Genomic DNA, 21,735 nt, shown 5'->3' with positions numbered 1-21,735 from the left:
TAATTCCTCAGAGCTATAAGCTGTGGCTACAAGTGTATTTCTCAGTTGAAGTGGGCACTAGGAATTCTAATTACTAGCATCACGTTTTGTTAATCACTTTCTGGTTGCCAACATTGTAGTTAGAGAGCCAGTGTAGAGAACGGCAAACAACAGCATTAAATAAATCATAGGAACATTTTAATAACAACAAAATTCCACCCGCCGCTCCACATTTGGTGCATCGTTGGGAAAGACATATATCATCATTTATTTCTAACAACAAAATTTCCACCCGCCACCAAACATATGGTGCATAGGCCGAGAAAGCCATTCCACATTTATTATTATTCAACAAATAAATTCCACCCGCCGCCCCACAATGTTCTTACCAAATCCTGGAAGAGTTTGGGGAATATGTGTGCATCCGCACAGAACAAGGAGGTCATGGCCGGTATTACCAGAACTATATACGTATGTGTATATGGAGTCTGTTCTTTCGGACATGTCCGGAAGAAAAACACCATATTCAGATACGTATTTGAATTTGATATTGTCGTTGACACTTACAACATTTAACGCGTCGTCATTGTAGGATGATAGTTCACGTGAGAGCACAATTTTTCTTATAAAGGTCTGAATAACTGTTCGATTCGCACCATTCTGTGATCCCAAGCGATGAAAGAAATTGATCGCTGGTTACATAGAGAGGGAACTGAGCGCATGATGCCATCGAACATAAATGTCTCTCCGGGTGCGGCGGCTCAGGGAAAATATTGGGGGCGTCTCTCCACCGATGTCTTCGACTCGTTGCTGCGTTTGGCAGCGAGTGTATTCACTTGCGGTATCGTCTTGATGTACGATATCTCGTTATGTGGCCGACACAACAATGCACCTTTGTCGACATACGCAATACAAGAAATCAAGTGAGGTGAAAGCTAACACTCTCCTGGAAATTGAAATAAGAACACCGTTAATTCATTGTCCCAGGAAGGGGAAACTTTATTGACACATTCCTGGGGTCGGATACATCACATGATCATATGGACAGAACCACAGGCACATAGACACAGGCAACAGAGCATGCACCATGTCGGCACTAGTACAGTGTATATCCACCTTTCGCAGCAATGCAGGCTGCTATTCTCCCATGGAGACGATCGTAGAGATGCTGGATGTAGTCCTGTGGAACGGCTTGCCATGCCATTTCCACCTGGCGCCTCAGTTGGACCAGCGTTCGTGCTGGACGTGCAGACCGCGTGAGACGACGCTTCATCCAGTTCCAAACATGCTCAATGGGGGACAGATCCGGAGATCTTGCTGGCCAGGGTAGTTGACTTACACATTCTAGAGCACGTTGGGTGGCACGGGATACATGCGGACGTGCATTGTCCTGTTCGAACAGCAAGTTCCCTTGCCGGTCTAGGAATGGTAGAACGATGGGTTCGATGACGGTTTGGATGTACCATGCACTATTCAGTGTCCCCTCGACGATCACCAGAGGTGTACGGCCAGTGTAGGAGATCGCTTTCCACACCATGATGCCGGGTGTTGGCCCTGTGTGCCTCGGTCGTATGCAGTCCTGATTGTGGCGCTCACCTGCACTGCGCCAAACACGCATACGACCATCATTGGCACCAAGGCAGAAGCGACTCTCATCGCTGAAGACGACACGTCTCCATTCGTCCCTCCATTCACGGCTGTCGCGACACCACTGGAGGCGGGCTACACGATGTTGGGGCGTGAGCGGAAGACGGCCTAACGGTGTGCGGGACCGTAGCCCAGCTTCATGGAGACGGTTGCGAATGGTCCTCGCCGATACCCCAGGAGCAACAGTGTCCCTAATTTGCTGGGAAGTGGCGGTGCGGTCCCCTACGGCACTGCGTAGGATCCTACGGTCTTGGCGTGCATCCGTGCGTTGCTGCGGTCCGGTCCCAGGTCGACGGGCACGTGCACCTTCCACCGACCACTGGCGACAACATCGATGTACTGTGGAGACCTCACGCCCCACGTGTTGAGCAATTCGGCGGTACGCCCACCCGGCCTCCCGCATGCCCATTATACGCCGTCGCTCAAAGTCCGTCAAATGCACATACGGTTCACGTCCACGCTGTCGCGGCATGCTGCCAGTGTTAAAGACTGCGATGGAGCTCCGTATGCCACGGCAAACTGGCTGACACTGACGTCGGCGGTGCACAAATGCTGCGGAGCTAGCGCCATTCGACGGCCAACACCGCGGTTCCTGGTGTGTCCGCTGCGCCGTGCGTGTGATCATTGCTTGTACAGCCCTCTCGCAGTGTCCGGAGCAAGTATGGTGGGTCTGACACACTGGTGTCAATGTGTTTTTTTTTCCCATTTCCGGGAGTGTATTTCCGTTAATTTGTAGCACAGGAATACTTCAGTGACCAAGTGCGTTAGTTATTTAATTATATAAATGTATTACAAGTTTTTCTTAATATATATGACATCCGACATCAACTCTGTTTTCATTAATCAAATTTCACTTTTATTGCGATGTAATTATTGTTAAGAGTTTGGTTAGAGATTGCTTAGTGTGGGAACACAGAACGTTCGATAGGCTTCCTATGCTGGAGTAGTGGGGAGTAACCGTCTGAACGGTGCGCCAACCCACATATGGCACACATTTTGCTTTTGAAGTTTAGTATTGAATTTTAAATTGTAACTATGTGGGTTGTCTTGCTTTCACTGATACCAATCATTTAATATTTTCGACAAATTTACTAATTTTTATCAGGAACGTTGGATGTTTTAATTAAGGGGCACTTTTATTAGATGTTCAGATGGACTCATCAGAAGCCATCAGGAGGAGACAGTTGAGAAATGAGGGTTAAGCATCTACAGGAGTCACGATCTGGAGTGAACAGTGTAAGGACGTGTGTGTAAGTGGTGGGGCACTGAGTGACACTGAAAGGTTTTTTGTGATATTCTACATCTGCATTGATACTCTGCAAATCACATTCAAGTGCCTGGCAGAGGGTTCATCGAACCACCTTTACAATTACACAGACGGTGTGGCCGTGCGGTTCTAGACGCTTCAGTCTGGAACCGCGTGACCGCTACGGTCGCAGGTTCGTATCCTGCCTCGGGCATCGATGTGTGTGATGTCCTTAGGATAGTTAGGTTTAAGTAATTCTAATTTCTAGGGGACTGTTTACGTCAGATGTTAAGTCCCATAGTGCTCAGAGCCATTTAAACCGCCTTTACATTTCTTTATTATTCCAATCACGTATGGCGCGCGGAAAGAATGAACACATATATCTCTCAGTACGAGCTCTAATTTCCCCTATTTTATCGTGGTGATCGTTCCTCCCAATGTAGGTCAGTGTCAACAAAATATTTTCGCTTTCGGAGGAGAAAGTTGGTGATTGGAATTTCGTGAGAAGATCCCGCCGTTATGAAAAACGCCTTTCTTCTAATGACTTCCAGCCCAAATCCTGTATCATTTCCGTGACACTCTCTCCCATATTTCGAGATAATACAAAACGTGCTGCCTTTCTTTGAACTTTTTCGATGTACTCCATCAGTCCTATTTGGTATGGATCCCACAACGTGCAGCAATATTCTAAAAGAGGACGGACAAGCGTAGTGTAGGCAGTCTCCTTACTAGGTCTGTTACATTTTCTAAGTGTCCTGCCAATAAAACGCAGTCTTTGGTTAGCCTTCCCCACAACATTTTCTATGTGCTCCTTCCAATTTAAGTTGTTCGTAATTGTAATACCTAAGTATTTAGTTGAATTTACGGCGTTTAGATTAGACTGATATATCGTTTAACCGAAGTTTAACGAGTTCTTTTTAACACTCATGTGGATGACCTCATACTTTTCGTTATTTAGGGTCAACTGCCACTTTTCGCACCATTCAGATATCTTGTATAAATGGTTAGCAGTTTTTTTTTATCTTCTAATGACTTTATTAGTCGATAAACTACAGCATCATCTTCAAACAACCGAAGACGGCTGCTCATATTATCTCCAAAATCGTTTATATAGATAAGGAACAGAAAAGTGCCTATAACATTATCTTGGGGAATGCCAGAAATCACTTCGGTTTTACTCCATGACTTTCCGTCAGTTACTAGGATCTGTGACCTATCTGACAGCAAATCACAAATCCAGTCAGACAAGTGAGACGATATTCCATAAGCACGCAATTTCACTACGAGCCGGTTGTGTGGTACAGTGTCGAAAGCCTTCAGGAAATCCAGAAATACGGAATCGATCTGAAATGCCTTGTGAATATCATATTGCCAGAAGATACATAAAGTAATCTTGAGTGTATATTGGTTGCAATCACACTGTTGTTCACGATGTTCAGGAAATGTTTCAAGCTTCTAAATCTACTTTTACTGGCTCTAAGCGTCTGCAATCTGCTCACGGCAAAGTTTGAAAAAATTTGGAGAAGGGTTTTGTGGCATCCTAGTCAGTGTCCCTTCCTTTATTTCGGCCTGGTCCTTGCACCATCCAATACAGGAAAAACGAACTCGCGACCTGCTGAGAAGAGGAATCCAATGGGCACATCAATATCTACAAATGACTTCCACGAGACGTCTATGAAAGATACCAGGCGAGCTGACACACTTCTAGATAATCAGTGAAGATACAGGACGCAAATGTAACCGAAGGTTTGAAATTCAGTGCCGGCCGTTGTAAGTGAGGAAGCTGAAGTCTGCATACCTATTTTCGGCAGTATCTAGCAGGCACTGAGCATATGCCTTGAGGACGACCGTCTGGGAGACAAGAAGTCTTTGTAATCTGCAGTGCACATCACTTTCCACTGCTTATTTTCACTTCGCTATTTCTTCACCGTATTTGTGTTATAGATGGAACCGCTAGGTTTCATGCTCGACGAAGTGCAAAAAGAATTTTCCAACGCTCGGATAGTACATGCGGAGAGGGACTACGTGACAGTTTCAAAATTCCCTGTAGCAGACAAAACGATCTTCTACAGCTCAAGCCCAGAACAGCTGAGTCGCTCTGCCAGGAGGGAAATGACACGACAAAAAAGACAGGTAATCTTCAACCGATGTACAGGCAGAACAAGAGTGCATGAAGAATCGGGGACCACGAAAACCGGTTCCAGATAAGTCCACTCGAACTGACGAAGTAGGTCATTGGCCTCAGGTTACAGAAACATAGCAAAGACGTGAAGGACCAAATTTACCAGGACAAACAGCGTTCTCGTGTATTAAGTGTAACGTTTATCTGTGTCTACACAAGAGAAATTGTTTCCGAAAATTTCACGCATACGGATATACTGTATTGCTAGTATCCCGTAAAACACAAGCCATCTGGATTTATCAATTGTAGACATGTAAATCCTATGTGACTCTCATCAAAACGTTAAAGAGAAATAATTTACTAAATGGAGAATAGTAAGTATGCAGTTTCACAAATGTCTGGAATCGCAAATTTGCGACATCTCTAATTATACATACTCTATAAGACTTCATTACTGGTTACAAAACGTGATTTCTGATTTTGTCATACAAGTCAAATTTATTCAGGTTAAACATCTCATTGCACTGTCTGTGCATTCGACACCTTGCGTCGCATGGAAAGTGGCAGAATCGTGACTCGCTGGACCACACTGCACGCCTATTATCCAGTTCCTGCGTTGTTTGGCCAACTGTATATACGCAGCAGCGTCTGCAACTGAGAGCAACTCCTTTGGCGCGTGGGAGCCGACTCGGAATAGGTTCAAATGTGGCTGCGTGCGCATAAAAGAGGAATTTTTCCGGGGTTCGTACCTCGTGTTCTGTTGGTGGTAGAATGGTAGGGTCACGTGGTTTGGGTAGTTCTTGGGCTGGGAACCATTTGTATATCCAACATAAGGATCGTTCTACCGCAGCTATATAACATATATAATTTTTAAAAATCACACGCTTCTTGCAGCTTAGGCAATTGTAATGAATGGATTGGTTTAATTGTATTAGATGCGGTCTACGGCACGCCTTAAGCGGTTTATGGAGCCACCATTTAGTTCATGGACGGTTCCAGAGAAAGCCGAAAAGGCGGTTTTCACCACTTTTTCGCCTTCTGTAGTAAATAGCTGAATATGTAACTGCAGCAAACTGCTCAGATCAATTACAACCGGTAGTGGTTCATGTTTGACATTACGAATACATTTCCTGTATTTTTTGACAGATGTAGTCAATGCAGTGCCTGTTGCATCGGACACGCATGTGAGATAGGAGACAGTGACAATTAAGAGTGGCACGAAGAGGTAGTGACAATATGGTGGGATGAATGAATGAGTGGGAATGGCCGAGTGAAAGTGGACCTGCAGCGATGAAGGAGTGGGTGGGAGCGAGTTACCGTAAGGGGAACTCATGGGTGCGTGAGTTGAGTTGCATTTCAAAAAGAGCGTGATTATTTTTGCATGCCAAAATTTTCAGGAAAGTTTATAAAGCGCCAAGGATCGGTGAGTGACGAATGTGGTACCCCACGTTTTCAATCTGAGTCCTTTATACAGGAGCAAATTCACCTTTTCTGTGTCCCAATAGGTGCATTTTTCCGGTGTTGTCCATTCCAAGTTACTCCATTTGGAGTGTTCACTCGCAAGACGATATTCACTGTTAGCAGAAATTCCTGTCGGGTGAGAAAATCAGCTCCTTTCTGGCATTTATCACGTCTCCACGTCGAGCGAACTTACTGCGTAGATTCCATACTCCATACAACGTACTGGCACACACATGCACTCCATTTCACTGCTGCGACTTACGTAAGCGATGGTGTTTTACATGCCCTTCTAGTGCCAGATCTACATTGTCTAAAGCGTTCCGTAGCAGCCTGTGAGCTGTTTTAAGGGAGTAACCAGTATTTTCTCTACTGACCTTAGCTGCCCAGTTTCGAGGAAATATTTTGCTTCTGTGCGGACTCAGATCAACATTCTGCATGTTTTTAGGGTTTCCTGCCCCATTATGGCCTGTGAGATACGGTTAGAAAAGAAGCGACACATACTGTTACCACGCTAATGGTAGCTGAAAAACTTGACCTACACAAAAGTATGTACAATAGCAACAAGAATATGCAACATTAAAACATTTTTCGAGTTATCACGGAATACGCCATTTTTTTCTGTTTGGAGGATTTGAGAATGGGCTCTTACAACTGAATTGGTTATAGATTAAATAAAATGACTGAAATTGTCATGCTGAGAAATGAGAATGAGCGATCTTTTTCTATCTTGGTCCAAAAATCTTATTATAATTTGGTTTGCATAAATATTTGTTTTCGACTAACGGTTTCGACAGGTTTCCCACATACGCCATCTAATGTGTTTCAGCAGTTACTGGAACATGTCAAAAGAACGTAAACTGATGTTATCTTGTACATTTTATTATATACTATGTTTTTTAAGATTTAACAATCAGCTGTGAGCGATACATAGTGGACATGGCCATGTGGAAAGGTGCTTTTTGATTGTAAACCTTTTATTTCTGACAAACCTTTTCATGCTGTGCTACTTTTTATCCACTAATATGACGACTTGACATGACGTTCCAATTCACAAAGAACGTGGTTCGTAGCACTAATTTTTTTAAGATCTGAAGATGACAGCAAGGCATGTCGAAACCAACGGTTGAAAATAAATAAGTAATTACGTGATATTAGTCACAGAAATATTTTGAACTAATTAAATGAAAATAACTGAATTTTGCGTCTTTGGCCACTTTCTGTACCAAAGTTACACTATCGACCATTGCCTTACAATCAATTTATTCCTCCATCAGGTTACCTTCCATTCAGAAAGCTTTTGCACTCAGCGACTGTTATATTAACGTGTGAATTATAGTTCTACTACGTAGTATTCAATGAACTGTGAATGAAGCCCGACCAATCAATTATTCACATTTTATTTACCTTAGAGTTTTATAATATCTCTCCGACCACATCAGCCGAGACGCAGATCTCTTATTAGTCACTGTGTCTCCTCCCTGTCACTCGCTGCCTATCTTCGGCAGTTTTACCAAATAAAAAGTCTCGCAATAACTGGCAGTGACATGAAGGTTAAAAATCCACATGCACCAATAACTTATTCCCCTTTTAACAAACGTTACGAAGCACATATCTTGAAAGACGTGTTCCTTCAGCGAATTTATATCACCATAATCCAATACATAACTTCTCCCACTCACAGTGGGAAGGTGGAGCTGTACGAACAAGAATGTTAACGACATGCACAGCTCACAAAGCGCACACAACGGACCATTAAAAAGAGGTCCAGTCCTTGCTCCCGATCAAGGTTTTCGATGGTTTCCCCTCGGACATCAAGTGAATGCTGGAGCTGGAAACTTCCTGCAAGTTATTGCAAACTGGAATTCCCAGTCAAGTGTGATATTCAGCTGACAACAGCGTATTATCCTACAACAACCCCCCAACCTTTCATGAGATGAAAGGTGGAACAAATATTTGTGGATACATTATACATATTGATTAAGTCATGGCCAGAAATACCCTCTCACACATGTTATACCATCATTATTTATACTTTACGAAATAAATTTCCCACATTTGCTGAATAGACTCACCGACGACAGATGGAAATTAATCGCTTTGTCGAACTGAACACGTCTCCCAGACTACTCAAACCTCTATTTTCCGTACGCTGTTTTTTCGGAACAGACACCAACCATACACCTCACGACACACGGATCTTACAGTGCAGAAGCACAATATTGTCTAACCTTTTGCGGGAGTACAGCAGGGCTGCAATAAAAGAGAAATGATTGACAAGAGACAGTAACATGTAGTGTGCAACATATAGAGATCTGGCTAGACGCAAGACGTGTTCGGATAGCTGAAACGTTAAAGCCGACCGCTCACTTAAAGCGAGAAATTCGGATTCGAATCCTTGTTTGGCACAAACTTCCATCTGTCGCAGTTGACTTAAAGGCCACGCAGAACATGGTGGCCGATGTGAAGGGGATCCGAGAAGCGTTTCCCACCTTTCGGTCATGATATACTCGACGCGCATGCCCTAAAATCTTTCTAAACGATTTTTCAGAACCTATTCGGTCATAAAATTCATTTTAGCTTTACTTGTACTGTTATATGCCAGATTCACGATGATGTGCTCATCATTTCGTTAATGGTCATAGTTCTTGTGATATTTAAGTAGAAGTAAGACACTGCGCGAAATTCCAAATAGTTTGCAATTGAAAATAGGGTCGCTATGATTTTGCGTGTGATACATATTACATAATACGTTACTGCGTATGATACCAAATTTTTCCTTAGAGCTGGTTGGAGATCTCAATCTGCCACCAATCTCGAGAAAGTTTACCAGACGTAACGCACTCTTTTGCTATCGCACTGCGCCAGAGATGAAGCCAGAGTGAGATATTCACAACATTCCTCATATTTCATAAACGGCTTCAGACATCGAAATGAGATTGTGCAAAAGGTTTGCACAGGTTGTCTAATTAATCAAAACGTCCTCGTTCCCAGGTTCGAAGGCCAAGAGATTCGGCATAAGAAGTCACCGTCATTCTCCGAACGACCTCGTCAAAGAGGGCGGAGGAGCGGACGGATGTACAGGTCACTCCTGTCCTAGTAGTGGGAAGCTGCCCCTAAAGGCGGTAGAACCAGCAATGATCAACGGCATGAGGATGCAGAAGGCAATGGAAACCACTGAATGACAGATACGTAAAGTATAGCCACACGACATGTGGCCTGTAATTGAAAAAAAGCGGCATAATTATCTCTCCATTGGCAAAACATTCATGCACAGTCCCCCATTCGCATCTCCACGAGCGTACTGCCAAGGGGCAGCTGATCATGAGTGAAGGACTCAATTATCAACGAAAGGATAACGTTCTACGAGTCGAGGCATGGAATGTCAGAAGCTTGAACGTAGTAGGGAAACTAGAAAATCTGAAAAGGGAAATGAAATGGCTGAATCTAGATAGAGTAGGTGTCAGTGAAGTAAAATTAAATGAAGTTAAGGATTTCTTGTCAGATGAGTGTAGGGTAATAGCAACAGCAGTAAAAAATGGTTTTACGGGAGTCAGATTCGTTATGAATAAGAAGGTATGGAAGAGAGTGTGTCACTATGCACAATTCATTGATACGGTTGATCTTAACAAAATCAACAACAGACCAACACCGACAACGACAGTCCAGCTATGTATGTAGGTATGTATTAAATCAGGGACCTAGAAACGACAGAGAGGATTCGTCCCGCCGTAGCCTTCAATAGTCACAACCACACAACAGGCCATAGCAGTCCACCCACAAAATCGCTACGCCACACCGAACCCTAGGTTATTGAGCGGTTCAGCCTCCAGTGAACCCCCTGGGAATGGCTCATGCCAGACGAGTGTAGCCCCAGATGATTGAGTGGTAGAATAATTATGGTATGTGCGTACGCTGAAACGGTGTTTACGCAGCAGTCGCCGACACAGTGTAACTGAGGCGGAATAAGGGGAACCAGCCCGCAGGTAGATGGAAAATCGCCTTAGAAGCCATCGAGAGACTGGCCGGCACACCGGAACTCGACACTAAAGCGCCCGGCGGATTCGTGTCGGGTAGCAGCACGCTTTCAGCTCGGGAAACAGCGCGTTACACCTCGTGTTCATCCCGGTGGGATAGTTCAGATATAAACGCCGATGTCGCGAGCTGAAGATGAAGAGATAGAGAACGTATACGATGATACTGACAGGGTAATACAGTAAGCAAAGGGAGATGAATATCTAATAGTCATGGGGGATTTGAATGCAGAAGTAGGGGAAGGAACAGAAGAAATGATTACAGTAGAATATGAGCTTGGGACAAGGAAGGGGAGAAGAGAAAGACTAACTGAGTTTTGTAGTAAATTTCATCCAATAATAGCAACTACTCTGTTCAAGAAACACAAGAAGTGGACGTATACTGGGAAAAGGCTGGGTGATATGGCAAGACTGCAGTTACATTACCTCATGATTAGAAAAGATTCGAAATCAGAGACTGGTTTGTAAACCGTATCCAGGAGCAGACTCAGATCACAATATAATAGTGATGAAGAATAGGCTGAAGTTTAAGACAGCAGGCCGCGATGGCCGTGCGGTTCTAGGCGCTGCAGTCCTGAGCCGCGGGACTGCTACGGTCGTAGGTTCGAATCCTGCCTCGGACGTGGATCTGTGTGATGTCCTTCGTTAGCTTTAAGCAGTTCGAAGTTCTAGGAGACTGATTACCTAAGATGTTAAGTCCCATAGTGCTCAGAGCCATTTTTGAAGTTTTAGACATTAGTCGGGAAGAATCAGTACTACGGAATGGATAGGTATGCTTGAATGGATAGGTATGGTTGAAGTTCTCTAAGATACAATAATAAGGAGTAGCTCAGTAGAGAGTGCAGTTGAAGAGCAATGGACATCTTTCAAAACCCCATCACAGAAGTTGCAAAGGAAAACATAGGTACAAAGAAGATATCTCAGAAGAAACCATAGGTAATAGAAGAGACATTTCAGTTGATTGCTGAAAGGAGGAAATACGGAAATGTTCCAGGAAAGTCAAGAATATAGAAATACAAGTCCCTGAGGAATGAAATAAACAGGCAGTGCTTGGAAGCTAAGACAACGTGGTTGCAACAAAAATGTGAAGAAAATTAAAAACAAATTGTTGTCGGAACGACAGGAAAGTTAAAACAACCATTGGTGATATTAAAAGCAAGGATGTTAATAGTGAGAGCGCAACGGGAATTCCACTGTTAAATGCAGAGGAGAGAGCGGGTATGTGTAAAAATACATTTAATGTTTCTATGAGGGGCAAGATTGGTCTGATTTGACAGAAGATGAAACAGGAGTCGATTCAGAAGAGATATGGGATCCAGTTTTAGAATCAAAATTTAAAAGGGGTTTGGAGGACTTAAGATCAAATTAGGCAGAAGGGATAGATAACATTCGACCATAAATTCCAAAATCATTGGGGCAAGCGGCAAGAAAACGACTATTTATGTACTATTTATGAAACTGGCGAAACAACATCTGACTTTGGAAAAAATATCATCCACACAATACCGGAAACTGCAAGAGTTGACAAATGCGAGTATTGTCGCACAGTCGGCTTAACAGCACATGCATCGAAGTTGCTGACAAAAATAATATACTGAAGAATGGAAAAGTAAATTCATAATGTGCTAGATGACGATTAGTTTGGCTTTAGAAAAGGTAAAGGCACAAGAGAGCCACGTCTAACGTTGCATTTTGTATATAAGTAAGATTAAAGAAAATTCGAGACACTTTCATAAGATTTATAGAATTGAGATAAGCATTCGACAATGTACAATGGTGCAAGATGTTCGAAATTTTAAGAAAAATAGCGGTAAGCTGTAGTGAGCAACAGGCAGTATACAATATGTACAATGGCAAAGAGGGAATAATAAGAGTGGGCGGTCAAGAACGAAGTGCTCGGATTGAAATGGGTGTAAGACACGGATGTAGCCTTTTGGCTCTACTGTCCAATCTTTACATTGAAGAAGAAACGATGGAAATAAAAGGAAGTTTCAGAAATGGAATTTAAAGGCAACGTGAAAGTATAGCAATGATGTGATTCGCTGTTAACATTGATAATATGAGTGAAAGTGAAGGAGAATTACATTATCTGCTGAATGGAATGAACAATCTAATGAGTATAGAGTATGTATTGAGAGTGAATCGAAGAAAATTGGAAGCAATGAGACGTAGCAGAAATAAGAGCACTGAGAAGCTTATCGTCAGGATTGATGGTCACAATGTAGATGAAGCTAAATAATTCTGCTCCTTAGGGCATAAAATAAAAACTGTGAACAGGGCAAGGTAGGACATCAAATGCAGAGTAGCAACAGCAAAACGGGCATTCCGGCCAGGAGAAGTCTTCTAATATCAAATATAGGCCTTAATTGGAGAAAGTAATTTCTTAGAATGTACGTCTGGAGTCAGCATTGTATGGCAGTAAAACTTGGACTGTGGGAAAACCAGAACAGAAGATAATGGAAGCATTTGAGATGTGGTGGTACAGACGGTGGCGCTCCATACGAATGTTGAAAATTAGGTGGACTCATAAAGTGAGGATTGAGGAGGTTCTCTACAAAATCGGAGGAGAAAGGAGTGTGTGGAAAACATTGAAAAGGAGAAGGGACAGACGATAGGATATCTGTTATGACATGAGGGAATGACTTCCATGGTACTAGAGGGATTGTAGAGGGCAAAAACAGTAGTGGAAGACAGAGACTGGAATACGTCAAGCAAATAATTGAGGACATAGGTTGCAAGTGCCACTCTGACATGAAGAGGTTGGCACAGGAGAGGAATTCGTTGTGGGCCGCATGAAACCAGTTGAAACCAGTGAGAAGACTGATGAACCCCCCTTCCACCCCACCCCCCCCCCCCATTAACGGCCATCGAAAGCTGGTGAAATGATAAATGCTATAGGTTTTGGAACAACATAAGTGAACTCATTACACGTTTGTTTTGTAATGAGGATGATGTGCTTTTTCATTACATCCTGACCTTTTTGTCCATAGTTTCTCACCTAATGAACGTAATAAACCACTGTTTCAGAATTCTCTCGCAATACAACTACATCTACATTTATACTCCGCAAGCCACCCAACGGTGTGTGGCAGTTCCCTTTCCTGTTCCAAACGCGTATGGTTCGCGGGAAGAACGACAGCCGGAAAGCCTCCGTGCGGGCTCTAATCTCTCTAATTTTACATTCGTCATCTCCTCGGGAGGTATAAGTAGGGGGAAGCAATATATTCGATACCTCATCCAGAAACGCACCCTCTCCTAACCTGGACAGCAAGCTACACCGCGATGCAGAGCGCCTCTCTTGCAGAGTCTGCCACTTCAGTTTGCTAAACATCTCCGTAACGCAATCACGCTTACCAAATAACCCTGTGACAGAACGTGCCGCTCTTCTTTGGATCTTCTCTATCTCCTCCATCAATCCGATCTGGTACGGATCCCACACTGATGAGCAATACTCAAGTATAGGTCGAACGAGTGTTTTTTAAGCCACCTCCTTTGTTGATGGACTACATTTTCTAAGGACTCTCCCAATAAATCTCAACCTGGTACCCGCCTTACCAACAATTAATTTTATATGATCATTCCACTTCAAAGTTGCAGAAGTAACTGCTACCAGTGTTTGTTACGCTATCATATAATCAGACAATAAAGGATAGCGTTTGCTCAAAATGTTACTGAGGTGAGAGTGTCTAAACTCCACTTAGTTTTTGAAAAAGAAGGAACTTTTAACACGGTAACAAGAGAAATGTGAAGGTTTTACTCAAAATTTCGCAGTTGTGACACTTCTCTGAAAGTTACAAATCGTTAAGAAGCCAGATGAAAATAAACTGCTGCATTTTCGTCGGATTATTTTTAGATACTAACCAAAGAAGACGTGACAGACTCTTTGGTCTTCATGCAAGTGTGGTCGTGGAGGGCCTCGCTTAATATTCACCACAAATGTGGGCCTCGGCTTGAGCTCTAGCACTCGGCATTTCTCCTACAGCGCTCTGAGCGACTCCCCACCATTTCCGTTCTCCCCACACTTCTCCAGCTGACTGCGCATCTAAATTCCAACCCATATTGAGCGCACTATATTTCATAACCCCAGCACACAAAAAGTCGGAAACTTTTTTCGTCAAGTATAGAAATACAGCTGCGGATTGCCACAATGGAGACTGTTCTTTGGAACATGTCCAAAACAACAAACACGATACCTGTGTACCACATATACACTCCTGGAAATGGGAGAAAGGACACACTGACACCGGTGTGTCAAACCCACCATACTTGCTTCGGACACTGCGAGAGGGCTGTACAAGCAATGATCACACGCACGGCACAGCGGACACACCAGGAACCGCGGTGTTGGCCGTCGAATGGCGCTAGCTGAGCAGCATTTGTGCACCGCCGCCGTCAGTGTCAGCCAGTTTGCTGTGGCATACGGAGCTCCATCGCAGTCTTTAACACTGGTAGCATGCCGCAACAGCGTGGACGTGAACCGTATGTGCAGCTGACGGACTTTGACCGAGTGCGTATAGTGGGCATGCGGGAGGCCGGGTGGACGTACCGCCGAATTGCTCAACACGTGGGGCGTGAGGTCTCCACAGTACATCGATGTTGTCGCCAGTGGTCGGCGGAAGGTGCACGTGCCCGTCGACCTGGGACCGGACCGCAGCGACGCACGGATGCACGCCAAGACCGTAAGATCCTACGCAGTGCCGTAGGAGACCGCACCGCCACTTCCCAGCAAATTAGGGACACTGTTGCTCCTGGGGTATCGGCGAGGACAATTCGCAACCGTCTCCATGAAGCTGGGCTACGGTCCCGCACACCGTTAGGCCGTCTTCCGCTCACGCCCCAACATCGTGCAGCCCGCCTCCAGTGGTGTCGCGAGAGGCGTGAATGGAGGGACGAATGGAGACGTGTCGTCTTCAGCGATGAGAGTCGCTTCTGCCTTGGTGCCAATGATGGTCGTATGCGTGTTTGGCGCCGTGCAGGTGAGTGCCACAATCAGGACTGCATACGACCGAGGCACAAAGGGCCAACACCCGGCATCATGGTGTGGGGAGCGATCTCCTACACTGGTCGTACACCTCTGGTGATCGTCGAGGGGACACTGAATAGTGCACGGTACATCCAAACCGTCATCGAACCCATAGTTCTACCATTCCTAGACCGGCAAGGGAACTTGCTGTTCCAACAGGACAATGCTCGTCCGCATGTATCCCGTGCCACCCAACGTGCTGTAGAAGGTGTAAGTCAACTACCCTGGCCAGCAAGATCTCCGGATCTGTCCCCCATTGAGCATGTTTGGGACTGGATGAAGCGTCGTCTGACGCGGTCTGCACGTCCAGCACGAACGCTGGTCCAACTGAGGCGCCAGGTGGAAATGGCATGGCAAGGCGTTCCACAGGACTACATCCAGCATCTCTACGATCGTCTCCATGGGAGAATAGCAGCCTGCATTGCTGTGAAAGGTGGATATACACTGTACTAGTGCCGACATTGTGCATGCTCTGTTGCCTGTGTCTATGTGCCTGTGGTTCTGTCAGTGTGATCATGTGATGTACCTGACCCCAGGAATATGTCAATAAAGTTTCCTCTTCCTGGGACAATGAATTCACCGTGTTCTTATTTCAATTTCCAGGAGTGTATTTACTTATTTAAACTGAGTTGATTTTGGCCCTCGTTCCGTTTCTTACAACAGGCCACGATTTCACACTTACAATATCTTTTTATATCATAATTACCTACGGAACACTAATTTCAGTATGACAAATAGTATTTAAATGATTTGAGTAAGTGTGGTAAAAATTTTAGTATTGTAATGATCATGAACTAATAAAGATACTACGGACAGTATTTCGACTACTGCCGATGCTGTCACTAATAACGGTAACAGTAATAATAACCATAAAAATAAAATAATTACAATAAGAGAAGTAATCGGAGTGGCCGACGTAAATATAATTTATGTGTGTACGAAACAGCTGTTTACTCTTACAGCAAGTTTTGGGAAAAGGAGACTGCAACAGCTAAGAATACTAGGAAATGGGGAAGCTCTGGATGGAAGGAACGATGTACGGTGGCAACGACTGCATAAGAGACAATGGTAATAATTATTATTGCCTTTGTACATTTGACATTAACTGCCTTCTGAAACCAACAATTAAATGAAACGCAACGCCCAACGTCCGGTTCTGACCCATGTATGCGGGAGGTCTCCATTGACTGTATAGCAAGCGACCTGGACATGGAAAATTAGGCCGTCATCTGCCCCGCTATCAGGTTCGTCCAGTAACTAGCTAGTCCCTGATTCCGCATGGGTCATTAATCCATCAGCCCGTTTTACCTAGAGAACAAAATGTAAAAGAGAAAAATACTGTAGGGGGATCGATCGGTAGTGATAGTTACATTGTACAGGTTATACAAGTAATCGTTCTGGATGCTCGGACTATATCTGGGCGGTTGCAACACAGTACAAGTTTTTCGCGCCCTAAAAGAAAAAAATCTGGCGGAGTAAAGACCTGCAAGCGAGGTGGCTATATGTTTTCCGCAAAAAAAAAAAAAAAAAAAGCTCCAGAAGCAGCACAGTGGTGTCAGCTGTGAGCGCAGCAGCGACATCTTGTTGAAACATGCGCAGCTAATTACGTCTCCCTGCAGGTGGCCAATGAATTACTTTTTCTGTTGACAGTTTTTAAAAAAATAAAAGTCCAATAGAGTACTGTCTCGATACTGTAATTTTTCCTTCAATCTATGTAATTACCTAGTTATGTAGTTCTCAATTCGTTCGAGAAATCAATCATTCATAATAGCAAACACAGTTATAGCTCAGTCACTCAAAATGATTCAGAAATGTTACTTGTTAGAATGAAATCAGGCGATGATTCTTCTTCTCTGCAGGCTCGTGCTTTGGGGCAGTCTGCTAATCTGTACAAAAAAAAAAAGCCCCGTATTTTTTGGAGCGTTGTATAATCAGTCGAGAAACCTCAGATCAAGCGGATATTTGGCTTTGATGAAGTTTAACCCTCCGAAGAAGTAGTGGAGCTCTTGGATTATTAAATGCAGGTTCGTATCCAGTCTTCTGGGAGTTCCCTTCTGATTAACAACTACGTTATATACATCGATGAATATCATTAATTCTCAAATGTCAAATAATGTAAATTGTTACACATCTTTTGTATGAAGGAGCAATCGTACAGTTTCGTATCAGTTATTTTTTGTCTTAAATCTTAATATTCAGATTACAATTCTTCAAACAATGCTCAGGCTAATCGGCACGAAGACCATCTCGGAAGCCTTTTTTCTAACAACCACCAGAGAGAGTACTACAAAGAATAATTATGTGCTCATGGCATAGCTACTGTATGAAACTACTTTGCGCATGGATTCTGCGAGTATGAAGATAGAAATTTAGTAAACGTCATTCAAGGGTAGAATTGTATCAGAATAATTCATGGAATATGAAGCGATATTACAATATTACTGCCCACACTCCAGTTTCCTTATCACACAACGACGTTTCAAGCACAGCAAGACGATTCTGCGTTGACTATAATCCTGTGCCTTGTGTCTTAACACACCAGGTCTTTGTAAAGGGTGACTCAAGGTGGCTCTACCAAAATCAGATCAAGTGCTTTGCTATACGAAAATACTATGGTCGTTCGATATGTTATGTTTTTCTCAGAACATGTTTATTGTTAAGAGTCAGAATTTGGTGTCAATATACATCAAAATGTCTTGTCCATGTCCACTTTTTCTACGTAGTCTCCATCACGTTCTATGGCAGTACGCCAACATTGCGGAAGAATATGTATTCCCCGCTGGTAAAAGCTCTTATCCTGTAGGTGTTTCCATTTTTTCACTTCATAACTGACACTCTCGACATCTTAATAGTGTGCTCCCAGTAGAGAATCCTTAAGCGGCCCAAAGATATGGAAGTCCGAAGGTAATAGGTCTCGACTGTAGTCTGGATGAGGCGATGATGTGCCACGCAACCTCTTTGAAAATCCGAGAGTCTCGATCATTGAAGACGCACTTCCAATGCTGACCGACAACCGTAGAGCCAACTGTCGAGTTGTGATGCGCAGGTCAGCAAGAATAATGGCATACGCATTATTTAGCATGTCTGGGACAGTGGCTGTGACAGGACGTCCCGTGCGTGGCTAATGGAGCTCTGTTTCTGCACAACTTGAGGCTGTAACTTTCTTTACTTATCGCGCAACTGTGCTAATATCAACTGCACCATCGCCATACACTCCACAAAAACATATATGGATGTTCATGGCCGTTTCTTTTCCTGCACATGAGAATTCAATAACAGCACGCTCCTTGTAACGTGATTCGTATGTAAACGCCATTTTGACGCTGTAATACGGCTCTGCCATCTGCCAGAACGGTTCTAAACTTCACCGGCGGACAGAACAAACATCCACAACACCGTTGTCTATGTATATTAACGTTTTTTTTAAAAAATGTGGGGCATTACTTATTGAACGATCCTCGTAATTGTTGCAAAAGAAACTAAATAATTGCTGTTGTAAGGTCAATACGACGAAGTTGTAGGCATAACTACTTGTAACCAAATTTGACATGACGACCTTTCACTGTTTGGTGATTAATATGGATGAGATGCCGACATAAAACTACCCAGCGATGATTTCAGAACTGACGTTATCACCAAAACACATATACGATGATAAAATACATTAATCTCGCTAACGTACATTGCTCTATTACTGTAATATAAAAATCTGCTTAGCACTGTGATGGTAAATTTTGAAAAGTGTACAACTATTGGCACCTTTTTGACGTAATTTTATTGTATTAGTCTGAAGGCAGTTTTCAGAAAGTACTCAGACATAATCTTCTAGGCAATAGATAACCAGTACAATCACTTTAGCTTGCAGTTGCATAATCAGTGCTACAACTCAGATTCAACCTGCTAACTTATTTAAAACGTATTTTGCTATAATTATTCGGTTTAGGAAATAATTGTTAGCGCACTCAAAAATTTTAATCAAATAAGGAAATTCTTAAAGTCATTTGCTTTGTTTAAAAGCAAATATATTACTTAAGCAAAGCAAATAAATAACTTAACTTTTGTATTTCGTCAATGATCATCGTTTTCACAAGAAGGATTCCGATCCCACAGTGCTTGATTTCACTGATCTTCCCAAATGAAACTGTGTTTGAGACTTTTACTTGATGGTGAGCACTGTTTATCAGTCCGAGAGAGTAACGCTGCCCAAAGAAGGATTTACAGAAAACAATAATGTCTCCTAAATTTTATTATTTATTGTTACTATCCTTATATCATTCCTTGAAGTTTCGTATACGTACAGGAAGACATCACACATTACTTCGAAACTGGCAAAGAAATATAGCCATTTCCTCTTAGTTTTGATTCTGCTGCTCAAAATGGTCTTGGTACCTACTTTTAACTCGTTCATCTGCGATGTTCTTCATAGAAGGTCATTTTACCACCAAACACAATGTTAACGTATTCACTCTTCTAATGCCGTACTCGAACTGTAACAAGACTGTCCTTTTAGACAAAAGCCATGGTAACCTTTCTCGGCGGCAGTTTAGATACTGTGGTCCCCCGTCATCTTCATAACTTAGTATTAAACTCATGAACACTTGCACAATTGTTTACATAGTGAAAATGTCGGAGAAATAGAAAAATTCTTTTACAAAGCATTTTACACTCTAGACAACTGATTATTTAAACAACATCGTTGGTAATTAGTTGTCAGCATTTACATTTTACGGTTTTTCTCTGGGTGGCAGTACCATTTAGTTAATCTATTCATTGCTTAGATCTATATTTCTGCTGCTAGATGGAAGATAGCTACGATAGGCGCTCACCGCCGACTCCCTGCCTGCTACATTTGCAAATCCGCTGATGCCTGCCAAAAGCTCGTGACAAATAAAGTAACGACGAAAATTTATTAGCAAGGTCTCTAAGTATCTGTTGGATTGTAATCATCTCTGTATCGGTACGTGCTTCATAGTGATAAGTATCCAATATCTCCTCTTTGTTTAGTTTACGGAGTCTTCGAATTAGTTAGGTACCTAACACCGAGTCTGTCTCTAAGTTTCTCAGTAAGTCAACGAACCGCTGCATAGCTGTTTCCTGCACAAAATCTACGTATTTAACGTCATATGGGAACACATGTTGAACAAGAAAAAACACGCTCCTCACTTGAAAGCATCATAATTTAAAAAGATATTTAAAATTTAAACTCTACACATAGCAATTGACAGCTTTCTTCAACTAAACCAAACGGTTAAATGTTGCACAACAGTAGAGCAAATTTAAAATAGAACAATCGCATATCTAGAACAAATCGGTTCTACCAACTTATGATCTGCCAATTTTGTTTCGAACTTCCAATGTGATCTACATCTGTAGTAAGTGGTCCACTGGACAGTGACTTTTCAAGCACACTGTGTTTGCTCTGTACAGACAAAATGAAACGCACTTCCAGATACAAAGATTTGTCAGGAAGCTGCTCTTCCCAGTCGAAAAAAAGCCATAACAAAGTGAGTATCTTTAGGAAAATTCTCGATTGAAAAACTCAGTGTACTGCTTCCCGTTGCAGATCATATATTTTTTCAAAGAAGTGAGATTTTTCACAAATATTTTCATTTATCAGCCAAAAAAACTTCATGTGCATTTCAAACTATTACATCCAGCGCTGCATACCATTGAGCCTGTAGCTAGCATATTTATATTTTTTGCACGAGACCAAAATATATCGCGTTCCACCGATGCTGCCTTAGAGGTAAGACAGTTTTATTTATTTGTTATTACACAGGGAACCAAGTTATCAGTATTGAACAGGGCCAGAGTATTCAGTGCGTAAGGGGCTGAATATAACTTGCCGTGACTGTATTCCTTTATTGTTGTTGGGAATTACACTGGCCAAACTGCTTGTACAAAGATTTTGCTAACAATAACACAGAGTAAGCACACCACTTGCACGTACAATACGCTATACCATAATTCTAATTCACTACCCATTCCACAGTTCAGACATTCATTCAAAAATTTATTTAAATGTTATTTTTATTACGTAGACATTCATTCAACGTGATCAGCATTGATATTTTTAAAAGAACAATACTTCCATTTCTAGCAAGATTATATTGCTTTTTAAGTTTGTCTTTTCAGAAAGATTCGACAACTGATGTTACATTACTCACAACTGGTTCACAAACAATGAGATTTAAACAGCAAGTATTCTCTAATCTCTCTAATCCAG

At 42.7% G+C, this 21,735-nt stretch overlaps 1 protein-coding gene across 1 annotated transcript in view; it reads right to left on the bottom strand.

The window, feature by feature from the left end:
* The window catches only part of LOC126278188 (lachesin-like), a 656,873-nt gene that overhangs the window by 373,273 nt on the left and 261,865 nt on the right, over positions 1–21,735 (bottom strand). The gene's annotated exons all lie outside the window — the stretch shown is intronic.

The sequence above is a fragment of the Schistocerca gregaria genome, chromosome 6 (assembly GCF_023897955.1).
Source record: "Schistocerca gregaria isolate iqSchGreg1 chromosome 6, iqSchGreg1.2, whole genome shotgun sequence".
In the NCBI taxonomy this organism is placed as follows: Eukaryota; Metazoa; Arthropoda; class Insecta; order Orthoptera; family Acrididae; genus Schistocerca; species Schistocerca gregaria.
This window is presented reverse-complemented; position numbering and strand designations above follow the sequence as displayed.